Below are 12,962 nucleotides of genomic sequence, written 5' to 3' on the forward strand. Positions count from 1 at the left end.
GGTGATTGCCTATGCGTCCAGACAATTGAAGATACATGAGAAGAACTACCATGTTCACGACCTTGAGTTAGCTGTCATTGTTCAGGCCCTGAAGATTTGGTGCCATTACTTATACGGTGTGCCTTGTGAGATTTATACTGACCATCAGAGCTTGCATCACCTGTTCAAGCAAAATGATCTAAATTTGCGCCAGAGGAGGTGGTTAGAGTTGCTGAAGGACTATGATATCACCATTTTGTATCACCCGGGCAAGGCCAATGTAGTGGCTGATGCCTTTATTCGCCGGGCGGAGAGTTTGGGGAGTTTGGCATATTTACCAGCATCGGAGAGGCCTATGGAGATGGATGTTCAGGCCTTAGGCAGCCAGTTTTTGAGATTGGATCTTTCAGAGCCCAGTCGGGTTCTAGCTTGTGTGGTTTCTCAGTCTTCATTATTTGATCGTATCAGGGAGCGACAGTATGATGACCCTCATTTTCTTGTCCTTAGGATAAGGTTCAGCACGGTGATTCCAGAGATGTGACTATTGGCGATGATTGGGTATTAAGGATGTAGGGTCGGATTTGCATACCCAACATTGATGGGCTTCGGGAGTTGATTCTGGAGGAGGCCCATAGCTAGCGGTATTCCATCCATCCGAGTGACGCGAAGATGTATCAGGATTTGAGGCAGCACTATTGGTGGAGGCGGATGAAGAAAGATATAGTTGGATTCGTAGCTTGGTGTCTCAACTATCAGTAGGTGAAGTATGAGCACCGGAGACCGCGTGGGTTGCTTCAGCAGATAGAGATTCCGGAGTGGAAGTGGGAGCGGATAACCATGGACTTTGTAGTTGGGCTTCTACGGACTTTGAGGAAGTTTGATGCTATTTGGGTGATTGTGGATCGGCTGACCAAGTCTGCTCATTTTATTCTTGTGTGTACTACTTATTCCTCGAAGTGGTGGCGGAGATTTATATCCGGGAGATTGTTCGTTTGCATGGTATTCCAGTGTCCATCATTTCAGATAGAGGTACTCAGTTCACATCACGGTTCTGGAGGGCCGTTCAGTATGAGTTGAGTACTCGGATGGAGTTGAGTACAACATTTCACCCTCAGACGGACGGATAGTCCGAGCGCACTATTCAGATTCTTGAGGATATGCTCCGTGCGTTTGTGATTGAGTTTGGAGGGTCTTGGGATCAGTTCTTCCTATTGGCGGAGTTTGCTTACAACAACAGCTATCAGTCCAGCATTTAGATGGCACCGTATGAGGCTTTATATGGTAGGCGGTGCAGATCTCCGGTGGGTTGGTTTGAGCCAGGTGAGGCCAGATTATTGGGCACAGACTTAGTTCAGGATGCGTTGGAGAAGGTTAAGGTGATTCAGGATAGACTCCGCACAGCCCAGTCCAGATAGAAGAGTAACGTGGATCGGAAGGTTCGTGATGTTTCCTATATGGTTGGAGAGTGGGTTCTGCTTCGGGTTTCGCCTATGAAGGGCATTATGAGATTCAGGAAGAAAGGAAAGTTAAGTCCGAGATTTATTGGACCTTTTGAGATATTGAGGCGTGTTGGGGAGATTGCTTATGAGCTTGCCTTACCTCCCAGCTTGGCCGGAGTTCAACCAGTATTCCACGTTTTGATGCTTCGGAGGTATCACGGTGATACGTCGCACATGTTGGATTTTAGTTCAGTCCAGTTGGACAAGAATCTATCTTATGTTGAGGAGCCATTGGCAATATTGGACAGACAGGTTAGAAAGTTGAGGTCAAACAACATTGCTTCGATAAAGGTTTAGCGGAGGGGCCAGCCGGTCGAGGAGGCGACCTGTGAGATCGAGCAGGATATGCGCAACTGTTACCCTCATCTTTTCACTACTTCAGGTATGTCTCTATGCTCGTTCGAGGACAAACGAATATTTAAGTGTAGGAAGATGTAACGACCCGGCCATTCGTCTTAAGAATTAATACCCTGATCCCCTATTAACTACTTTCCCCAAGTTTAATTCTACTATTTTGATTTGCCGGGATGTTCGGTGTCGAGTTTCGGAGAGTTTTGGGACACTTAGTACCTAAATGAGAGCATAAGTGTTGGAAAGTTGACCGTAGTCGGAATAGTGTGAAGACGACATTGGAATAGAAATCGGATGGTTCCGTTAGCTTCGTTGGGTGATTTCGGGCTTAGGGGCGTGTTCGGATTGTATTTTGGAGGTTCGTAGCTAATTTAGACTTGAAATGTCGAAAGTTGAATTCTTGAAGTTTCCGATTCGATAGTGAGATTTTGATCCGAGGGTCGGAATGGAATTCTGGAAGTTGGAGTAGCTCCGTAGTGTTTAATGTGACGTGCATGCAAAATTTCAGGTCATTCGGACGAGGATTGATAGACTTTTTGATCGAAAGCGTATTTTTAGAGTTTTTGGAATTCTTAGGCTTGAATCCGATGAAAAATAGGTGTTTTGATGTTGTTTTGAGCGTTTCGAAGGTTGGAACAAGTTTGAATGATGTTTTAGGATTGGTTGGCAGGTTTAGTTGAGGTCCCGGGGGCCTCGGGAGTGTTTCAGATGCTCAACGGACCACTTTTGGACTTGGAAAGACAATAGATTTTCTGTTGTTGTGTTGCAGAGAAAACATTCATCGCGTTTGAGAGAGGGTCTCGCATTCGTGTAGAGCATCTGGGTGAAGCAGCTGAAATGTGCTTCGCATTCGCGATGCTGTCCCGCGTTCGCGAAGGTAAGGACCCGTTGGTCTTCGCGTTCGCGACATGGTCCTCGCATTCGCATAGGGACTGCCCGTGTAAGCTACGTGTTCGCGAGTGGACCTTGCGTTCGCAAAAAAGGAATTTGGCCAGTAGGACTTTTGTGCATCGCGTTCGCGAAGAAGAACGCACCTGGGCAGATATAAGATTTCAAATCGAGGGTTTTAGCCATTTTTATCAAAACGTAAGCTTGGGAGCTCGGATTTGAGCGATATTTTGAGGGATTTTAAGAGATATCGATTGGGTAACGATTCTTAACTCATTTTTGGTTGTAACCCATTAATCTAAACATGAATTCATCCTTTAATTTCGGAATTTTTATGAAAATTGGGGAAAAGTTCTTAGACCAAGAAATTGAGTTTTGATTGGGGATTTGACATCGGATTTGGATAATTTTTGTATGGTTAGACTCGTGAGAGTGTGAGGATTCTGAAACTGTAAATTTTACCCAATTCCGAGATGTGGGCCCGAGGGGCGTTTTGATCATTTTATCTAATTTTGCGTATTAGCTTAGAATTTCTTTGTAGAATCAGTTATTTGAAATGTTATTTATATTATGAAATTGAATTGAATAGATTTGGGCCATTTGGAGTCAAGTACTCGTGGCAAGAATGTGGTCTCGGGTTGATTTTTGAGCCGGTTCAAGGTAAGTGGCTTGTCTAACCTTGTGTGGGGTACCTTCCCCTTAGGATATGATATATTTGATAATTGAAACTCCTTGTACGTGAGGTGACGAGTGCATACTTGAGCTAATTGTTGAAAATTTGATTTTTCCTTAAGTATTTCAATTGAGTTCTTTTTCCTGTTTTATTCTACTTGTGAATTTAGCCTGTTGATAGTTTAGAAAAACATGTTTAGCTGACTTAATTGGCTATTTGCTTAAACTGCCTTAGTTGCATTACGTAAAGCATGTTAGGCTAGAATTAACTGTTTACTTGGTACGGAATTTAGCTTAAATGGGGTATTCTTATGTTGCTGCTGTGTGTTTTTACTTTGGGACTATGGGACGGCATCGCGGAAGATCCCCTGTATGTATTTATGATCTGAACTGAGGTGCAGGATACCAAGAGATCCCTGGCACGTATATTGAGGATACCAAGAGATCCTCGAAATACCAAGATATCCCTAGCATATATTGAGGATACCAAGAGATCCTCGGGATACCGAGAGATCCCTAGCATATATTGAGGATACTAAGAGATCCTCGGGATACCGAGAGATCCCTAGCATATATTGAAGATACCAAGAGATCCTCGGGATACCAAGAGATCCCTAGCATATATTGAGGATACCAAGAGATCCTCGGGATACCAAGAGATCCCCGGTTATCATCCTTGTTATGAGTGGTACTTTCTTGTGGTTTGCCTTCATCTCTGTTTCCGTTATTGTACTCTTATTATCCTGTATAGATTCTTACTGTAGATCCTCAATTGCACTGCTTATCTTATCCTGTCATCTTTATATTTTATTTAACCTCAGTAGGGCCCTGACCTTCCTCGTCACTACCCAATCGAGATTAGGCTTGACACTTACTGAGTACCGTTGTGGTGTACTTGCCCCTTCTGCGCATGTTTTTCATGTGCAGATCCAGGTACCACTACTTAGGCATATCATCCTTGAGGAGGCGACTGCTCTAGAGACTTCGAGATACATCTGTCGCGTCCGCAGATCGAGAAATCCCTTTCTATTCCTGCTTTTAGTATTTAGCCCTTCTGTATTTTTCTGTTCTTATTAGACATTCCGGAGTTGGAGCCATGTAGTATTGATCTTAGCTTGTGATTCGTGGGTTTCCGGGTCTTGGATCTATGTAATGGATAGTGAGAGTTAAACATGATGTATGCCTAGCGGCACATTTAAACAATGTTATTACTTTATTACTGTTTTAAAATGTTTTACTTCCGCAAATTTTGGTTTTCTCCTGCTATTTAGGCTTATATAGTCGTAGAGACTAGGTGCCATCATAATGGTTCACGGAGAGCAAACCGGGGTCGTGACAAGTTGCTTGATGTTGATGCTTATAAATCCTTAGATGAAGTTGCCTGTAAAGTTCAGGTAAAGTCATTTGTAAAGTCGTAAAGTCATAAAGTCATGATAAAGTAAAGGGTAATGTCAATGTTAAAGTAGGAAAGAAGTCATATGGCTTATGATAATGGAGCCATGTGGCCAAATGATGTCTCTAGTTGTCTTCGAAGATTTGATAATGAATGATTCTTATAAAGTCTGGGATAAAGTTTCTTGTAAAGTTCAGGGTAAAGTCATTTGTAAAGTATTAAAGTCGTGGTAAAGTAGATGATAAAGTCAATGCTAAAGTAGAAATGAAGTCGTGTGGCTTATGATGATAAGGCTATATAGCCAAAGATGTCTCCGGTTGTCTTCGGGGACTTGATGAATGATGCCTCCGTTTGTCTTGGAGTTTTGATGACAAATGATGTCTCTGTTTGTCTTCGGAGTTTTGATGATGAATGATGTCTCCGGTTGTCTTCGGAGACATAATGATGAATTATGCTTGTAAAGTCCTGGGTAAAGTTTCCCGATATGTCCAATTAGAGGGTAGACGGCCCAATATGTCCTATTCGAGGGTGGACTACCTAGTATATCCTATTTAAAGGTGGATAAACCTGATATGTCCTATTTGAGGGTAGACGACCCAATATGTCCTATTCGAGGGTGGACTAGCCCAGTATATCCTATTTGAAGGTGGATAAACCTGATATGTCCTATTTGATGGCGGACGAACCCGTTATGTCCTATTTGAGGGCGGACAAACACAAATATGTCCTATTGAAGGCGGACGAGCCTAAATGTCCTATTGAAGGCGGACGAGACTAAATGCCCTATTGAAGGCGGACAAGCCTAAGTATCCTATTGAAGGCGGACAAGCCTAAGTGTCCTATTAAAGGCTGACGAGCCTAAGTGTCCTATTAAAGGCGGACGAGTCTAAATGTCCTATTGAAGGTGGATGAGCCTAAATGTGCTATTGAAGGCGGATGAGCCTAAATGTCCTATTCGAAGGCAGACGAGCCTAAATGTCCTATTTTAAGGCGGACGACCCTAAGTGATTGCTCCAATTGTGGTCGGTGGACTTGATGTTGATGAAGCCTCCAATTGTCTTCGGAAACTTAATGAATGATGCATGTAAAGTCACGGCTAAAGTTGCCTGTAAAGTTTAGGATAAAGTCATGAAGTTGTAAAGTAATGATAAAGTAAGATAAAGTCAATGATATAGTATGAATGAAGCTGTTTGGCTTATGAAGATGAGGTTGTCCAAATGATATCTCCGGTTGTCTTCGGAGACTTGATGATAAATAATTCCTCCATTTGTCTCTGGAGAATTGATGATTTTTCTTGTAAAGTTCAGGATAAAGTCGCAAAGTTAAAAGTGCATGATAAAGTAGGGGTAAAGTTAATGAATAAGTATGAATGAGTTTTTTTTTGGGCTTATTATGTCATATTGAGGCTTGGAAGTCTTGAATAAATTTTCATGTAAAGTTCACGGTAAAATCATTATAGTCATAAAGTTGATATAAAGTAAATGATAAAGCATAGAGTAAGGTAGGAAAATTATTGTCTTATGAAGTTGAGGCATCGATGGACCATATGACGCATACAATAGATGAATGACAAAGTAACGGGTAAAGTAGAGAGTAAAGTAAGGGAAAAATCGTTCGGCTTGTGATGTGAGGCAACGTCGGGCTGAATGACGCTGATCTCGAATGGTAGACTTAATATTTGTTCCTGATTTATAGTCGGTTCCATGGCGGCCTAATGACGTTCAGTCATGACTAGTGGACTTGATGTTGATTCCACATCATCATCTCGTGACTTTTGTTTTTCCTGCATCCAAAGAAAAATTCTTAGTTTGGGAAAGAGGTGTTGATTCTTGTTGAGTCGGCTCTTTATTTTGGCTTTGTCTGAATCGTATATCTGTAGTTGAGCTTCAAGTTGAAATATGATAGTATGCTCCTGCTCACTCAAAGAAAAATTCGTTAGTTTAAAAGAAAGTGGTTGACTTGTGTTGAACTATCATGTTTTGGGGTTTGGATCAAATTTTATTTGGTAGTAATAGTAAATGGCTCTGGACCTCGAATTTGAATGTGTCAAACTTATGAGGATCCATCTAAAGAGTTGTATTAATTCAGATATGGGTGAAAATGAAATATAGTAGGAATAAACAAGTTGGTTGGAGGTTGAGCAATTTTTGAAGAGTAGTCTCTTTCAGAAATCTGCCCCAGTTTCCAGTTCTGGAATTTGAAATAATCAGAAGGCTAAAAATTTGAAGAGTTGGTTGAACTAAAAATATTCCTCAATTTCCAATTCCGAGGGCATGTAGTGAACCCATAGAATAACTGAAGATATGAAGAGTTGATTTATTCTAAGATATGCCCCAGTTTCCAATTTTGACGACACAATTTTAAAAAAAACAGGATGACCGAATCCTTATGTAGGATTGCCTACGTATCTTGTTGAAACAAGAATCACCTGAGACTGATAAAATTGTAAGAGTGTAGAGATTTGTATGGTTATTTGATTGGAAATTTTAGTTAAAACAAAATGAATGAGCAAAAATATCAACACGAAGCGAGGTTAAGTTCGTTATCCTAATGGGTGGGTGGGTGGAGATTGGTAGTGTTTGAGTAAATGGTAGGTAATATTTTGGATGAGATTGGTAGCGTAGCACATGGATGAGTCTTGAATGTGAGTAGCAGGCTCTAAGGGTAGAAAGTTATGACTAGATTTTTGAAATATGAATGTGATGGTTCTCACAACTTAACCATTAGTTTAAAAAAAGAAAGATATTTGTTTTGTTAAGAAAGAAAAATAAGAAAAAAGGAAACGAGTCAGTATGAGATAATAATAAGATATAGTAATGCAAAATTGGATAAGTTAATGTCAACTAAGATTATGTCACAAATAAAGTCATGTAGCAAGTAAAGTCAATAATAGCGCGTCCTAATATGCATGTGACCTTTTTGTGCTAGAGGTAGGTCTAGCGTGTATTTAAAAGGTAAATGTGCCATAATATATCATTCCATTGCTTGATTAATTGAAATAGTCTATTTCCAGAAATAATGGTAGTGTAGAAATCATTACATGTCAAATGAAGAAAGTAAGATACAATGTACTTCATAGTTTAAAATAATATTTTCTTTTGTCATTAATATTTGTCATAGAAAAAAATAGTCCTACCCTTTTTCCCAGAGTTTAATAAATTAGAGTAAATAATCCATATTTAAGCACAATTATCCTTCAAATATGCACATAGATCATGATAAAGTGTCAATTGGGGTTGTGGACCCACTTAGACATTCGGGTAAAGTCAACTAATTCACTTAATACACCAAGGGTTAATTATTAAGCCTTCTAAGTCAATAAAATAATGAATGTTCTTAAAAGAGGGTTGGTTTCGCTCTATCTTAGGTAGACTAGAGTTGGCTTCCTAAGACACAAGGCTCCCCAAAACGGACAACTTGGGAGTGAAAATTGCGTGGCCGTCGACTGCACCGTTGATCGACTAAATCCACAAGAACATTCCGACTAAGGATGTTTTAGTAGTGCACGGCCACAAACCACGTAACCGCTTAAGTGTGTGAATAGTGTGAATTGTTCCGGAGTGGAAGAAATGAAACAAAATGACAGTATATATTAAAGTAGTAACACACAGATAATTTATATCAAGCAAAACAATTTATGGCATGTAAATAATTTAAAGTCAAATAAAGTAAGCCTACAAGCCTTAATTAACCTAAGTCTGTTATGGTTAGAACCTAACTCCCCAGCAGAGTCGCCAAGGTGTAATACTTCATTTTAAACTGGTTAAAGTAAAGTATAACATATAGGCAATTTTATAATTTGATTAAAGTTAAAAAGTCGCCACCTAATTAATTATGGTGAATTAGGACACCTAAAGTTAAGTAATGTATTAATAAAGTATAACTCTATTAATAATCTACTTAACCTAAAGATTCTAGGTAAGGATTCAATTAATCTAAAAGGAAGGTTTTTAAGGCACCGTTTAAGATCCATTTTAAATGGTTAACTGACCAGACTAAAGTTAATTAAGGCTAAGTGTAAGTAAAAATCCTTTTGTTTAAAAAAAAGAGAGACTCAGATTCACATTAAAAGTCATGTTGAATATTTGCGTTTGTACGTTAAAGAACATTGATTTGGACTTGTTCGTTTCTTTGAAAATGTATTTCGATTTAATTGGATCAAGACTAAAAACGTGACCTGACACATCATTTGAATTCATTTGGAAACCTGATAGGAAAATCCACTTAAATTAGAAGTATTAAGAAAATCAAGGCATGAAGTAAAGCAAATAAGTGGACGTTGTGGTGAGAACTAACTGCTTTTAAACTCCTAACATAGATAAAACATTCTACTGTGTGTACAGTGTAAAGTCAGTGTATTTATTATCAACTAGAGGCAACAACTTCATAAATGGCCAAATGACAGTTAGTTACTGCATAACATGTCCAGGCTAAGCACAACTGAAAAACAAAATATGAACAGCAATAGCAAGTTAAAACATAAATGAAGTAGAATGAAAGGATTAAAAGCCATGTCGGCTCCCCAGAAGATTTTATCTTCTTTATTTTTGCTGCCTAGACGATGTAAAAGTTGTAAAGGATGAGGGTGTGCAATCTTGGCGAGGTAGTGGCGTCGTTGAGTCACAAAGTAAAACTCTTCGGCTCCGGTGTTCATTTAAAACAAAGAAAGAATAAAAGAGTTAGAGGGGAGAATTCCATTCTTGACATTGTAAATATAGACAGTAAGTAGAATAAAGAAAGAAATGTCACATTCAATTTTGAACCATTTATAAACTAAAGAACCTTCCATACAATGCACCACCCATAACAGAGAAGGGCTTAAATATGTATCAGATTTTATACTTGAAATGAAATGACAGATTCTTAAGCGAAATGCTGAATTTGAGACAAACAACTTTACTACAATATCAATGTAACAGAATGTTATCTTAACGACAACTATTATACTTCTTTTTCTAAAGTGCATTTTCATGTTTGTTATCCCACACAAGTTGAGCTCTACATGGTATACTTAAAGTTCTTTTAAAGTAATATGAACGTATAAGATTAATTACCTCTTTAGTTATTGAATCCTAGAAGAACGTGGCATCTAGTCATTCCTAAAATCATCTTTTCTACTATTTGAAAGCACAACAACACCTCAACAAGTTAACTCAAGCACGTAGCGGTTAACTCCTCAAATACTAGTATCATTATCTTTAAATATAGTTTCAAGTCGAGAATATGAAATATTCACGTTATGCCACAGAGAGAGACCAAGAAAGAACACATCATTAAACTTGCTAAATGATATGCGGCGCGAACTTAAAGAGAATTCTAAACAAACTCCAAGTTGACAGTTCAAGAGTATGGGACATCTTCATGCATGTCTTCAATCAAACAGCGCACCAACAGCGTGCCAACAATCATAATGATCCTAAACGTGATATCTAAATTCACGAATTGACATCACGGAGATGAAACTTATGTATTCATATAAGCATTTTGTCAAACATTCATCGATCAAATATTTTAATATACAACCAGAAAGTTAATTCCTAATGGCATAATTTCTACACACCAAAATTTTAACTTCTATTTTAACAGAGTGAACCATTGCGCATCACATACCAACAGTAAGGAAAGAAAGCTTGAGTTTGGGAGTAACCGACCGTTTGTGGGGCAGTGAACTAGGTCGGCGTTGGCCTCGAATATACTCTCCTGTAACGAAAGATCCGAACTTCAAGCCGAACGAATTCGAATATCTGTCACGGCCAAAGTTCACCGAGACAGGAAGAAAGTTAACGGTGAGAGTACAAATGATAGTGTTCGAGCAGAGGTGGATTCCTTCCTAGACTTAGTATTTTGGCAATGTAAAGTGGTGTTTCTTGTCCCTTTTCAACCTCTGGTTTCGGCTGAGATCCAAAGAGAGTATTTATAGAGAAAGGTTAGGGCCCCTTGAGAAGTGATTCTCGGGCGGTATATGAAGAACAGATTAGCCGTTTGAAATCAAAGAGAAAATCTTTACACCAGCAACTATCTCTGGACAAAGGTCAGAAACTTCAAAAGTATTTTAGCCTCTTGTATTGACTAAATCTTGTTGCAGACGAGAGAGAGAGAGAAAAAGGAGTCACGAGATTTGAAGAGAGACAAAGAACTTACGCAAAATCGGCGAGGCAAGCTTCTGCCATGGTTGAAGAAGAGCTGTAATCGGCCAAAAAATGGAATGAGAGAGAAGAGGCGTAGGGTTTAGAGTTGGCTGGGCTCATTATTTGGGTTAATTCAAAGGAAAGCTGATGGGTTTGTGTTGGTCTGGTGGATTTTGGCACAATATGGGCTATGGAAATGGGTTGTTGTGTGGTTTTTGCGAAAGAACGAACTTGGGCCTTCAATAGGCCGAATTTAATTGGTCTTTTCTCAATGTTCAATTATTCCTTTGGAACTTCTTTGTATTAAGACTCAAATTTATATAGTATATATATGTATGAGAAAAAAAATAATATTAAGTAGATATTAATAAAAATTAAAGTAGTGACAATATTAGTTGCGGCAGTATTATTAATAACAACAATAACAAACATAATAATAATAATAATAATAATAATAATAATAATGATAATTGTGATAGTAGTAGTAGTAGTAATAATAATAATAATAATAATAATAATAATAATAATAATACCAATACTAATACTAATAAAAATAGTAATACTTATACAAATATTAATACTAATGACAATGGTAATAAAAATAAGGTATTCGGTTTATTAGTAACTTAGAAGCTCAAGAAAATTAATTAGAAAAAAGGAGGGACAAAATTGGATGTCAACAAAAGGATACTCGCAAGGGAACATAGTAAAAATAACGGCAAAAATCATACCGTGGCTCTTGGCCTGCCACCGCGTTCTGGCCAAATCGCGCCAAGAGCGCTCAACATAAGGAAATTTGGAGTCCAACTATCTAATATACCCCGGTAGGTTCTGAAACGCGCCAGGGTACCAAATAGTGGCTGCACAATCAAAAGAAGATCATTTGACAAAAGGGGATGAAAGGGCAATAAAGCATCCTCGAGGTGGGGGCGCTTATGCTGCGTATTCCATTCCTCCGGGAATGGCATCATATTGGCCGGGATTACGTTCGAGGTCCTCACTCGGACGAACCGGCTCATCCACCTCCGATCCTTGTCCTCGTCAATGCTCGAGAAGAACGTCCTCGTAGATCGAGGATGAAGCTTGATCAGACCGCAAAAGAGACTGTGGCTGTATAGTCTGATCAAGTGATTAAGAGTGAAGGACATACCCTCGATTTGGTTAGAAAAACATTAGAGCATATAGACTATCCTCCAGAATCAAGGATAAATTTGGCCAAGCGTCACCCGGTACTCTCGACAGAAGTCGAGGATCACCAGGTCTATTGACGGAGAAGAAGGGTCCGAAGAATCTATGGGACCCAAAGTAAAGGGGTATGTATATACACTAAGAAAGCCAGCCTTATAGTCTACTATGCTTTCAGCGGGTCTGGGAATCTCAACCGACACTGCTGCCCCCCGTTGGCAGTCTTCTTTCACTCTTTTTATATTGGTTACCACGCTGATGTACCGAGATACATGCTTGCATCGCCCTGGTGTATTAGGAGGATTCTCGACGGAAAAATCGGATACCAAATCTAATTTAGTAGGGGTACATTGTTTGACAGTTGGGGGAGCTTTTGGTTTACCCCTGGATGAAGAGGCAGTGCCCTATTTTCGAGGCACTGTTTTAGAGGTCCTAGCCATGGCTATAAAAAGTTTTTGAGAAAAGAAGTAAGGAGGCAAGCGCGAAAGGGAAAGGAATGTAAGAGATGATGAACTTAGCTATATGGGATTGAAGATGTTGTAAAAGCGTGAATAACAAGGCAATTGAGGTATTTATAGAGGGTGTATGGGCAGCGTTTGGGAAGCGGAAGGGCCGAACCAGTAGCGGGTCGTGGGCTTCTCAATAGTCGTGTTGACAACGACTCCTGCGCGACTTTTAAGTTATGGCATTTAATGCTCTGATTGACTGACGTCATGGCAGTGAATATCGAATAGGCAAGAGGTCGAGCTCTTACAAAGTGGTTCAAAAATTTACGAGAAGTATTGTATACGGTAAAAATTAGAGGGTCCGATTTTATGATCATTATGATATCTTGCAGCCCATTCTCGGAAGGCTCGAGGCCCGACT

The 12,962-nt window shown here is 39.3% G+C and overlaps 1 long non-coding RNA gene across 1 annotated transcript; it reads right to left on the bottom strand.

The window, feature by feature from the left end:
* Positions 1 to 9,120: 9,120 nt before the first annotated feature.
* Positions 9,121 to 11,171, bottom strand: LOC142182714 (uncharacterized). Its single transcript, XR_012711695.1, has 2 exons — positions 10,924 to 11,171; positions 9,121 to 10,676 (listed from the first exon to the last, which is right to left on the bottom strand). It is a non-coding gene; the product is annotated as an uncharacterized LOC142182714 (long non-coding RNA).
* Between the last annotated feature and the right edge of the window lie 1,791 nt (positions 11,172 to 12,962).

This window comes from Nicotiana tabacum, chromosome 7, assembly GCF_000715075.1.
Source record: "Nicotiana tabacum cultivar K326 chromosome 7, ASM71507v2, whole genome shotgun sequence".
Taxonomy (NCBI): Eukaryota; Viridiplantae; Streptophyta; class Magnoliopsida; order Solanales; family Solanaceae; genus Nicotiana; species Nicotiana tabacum.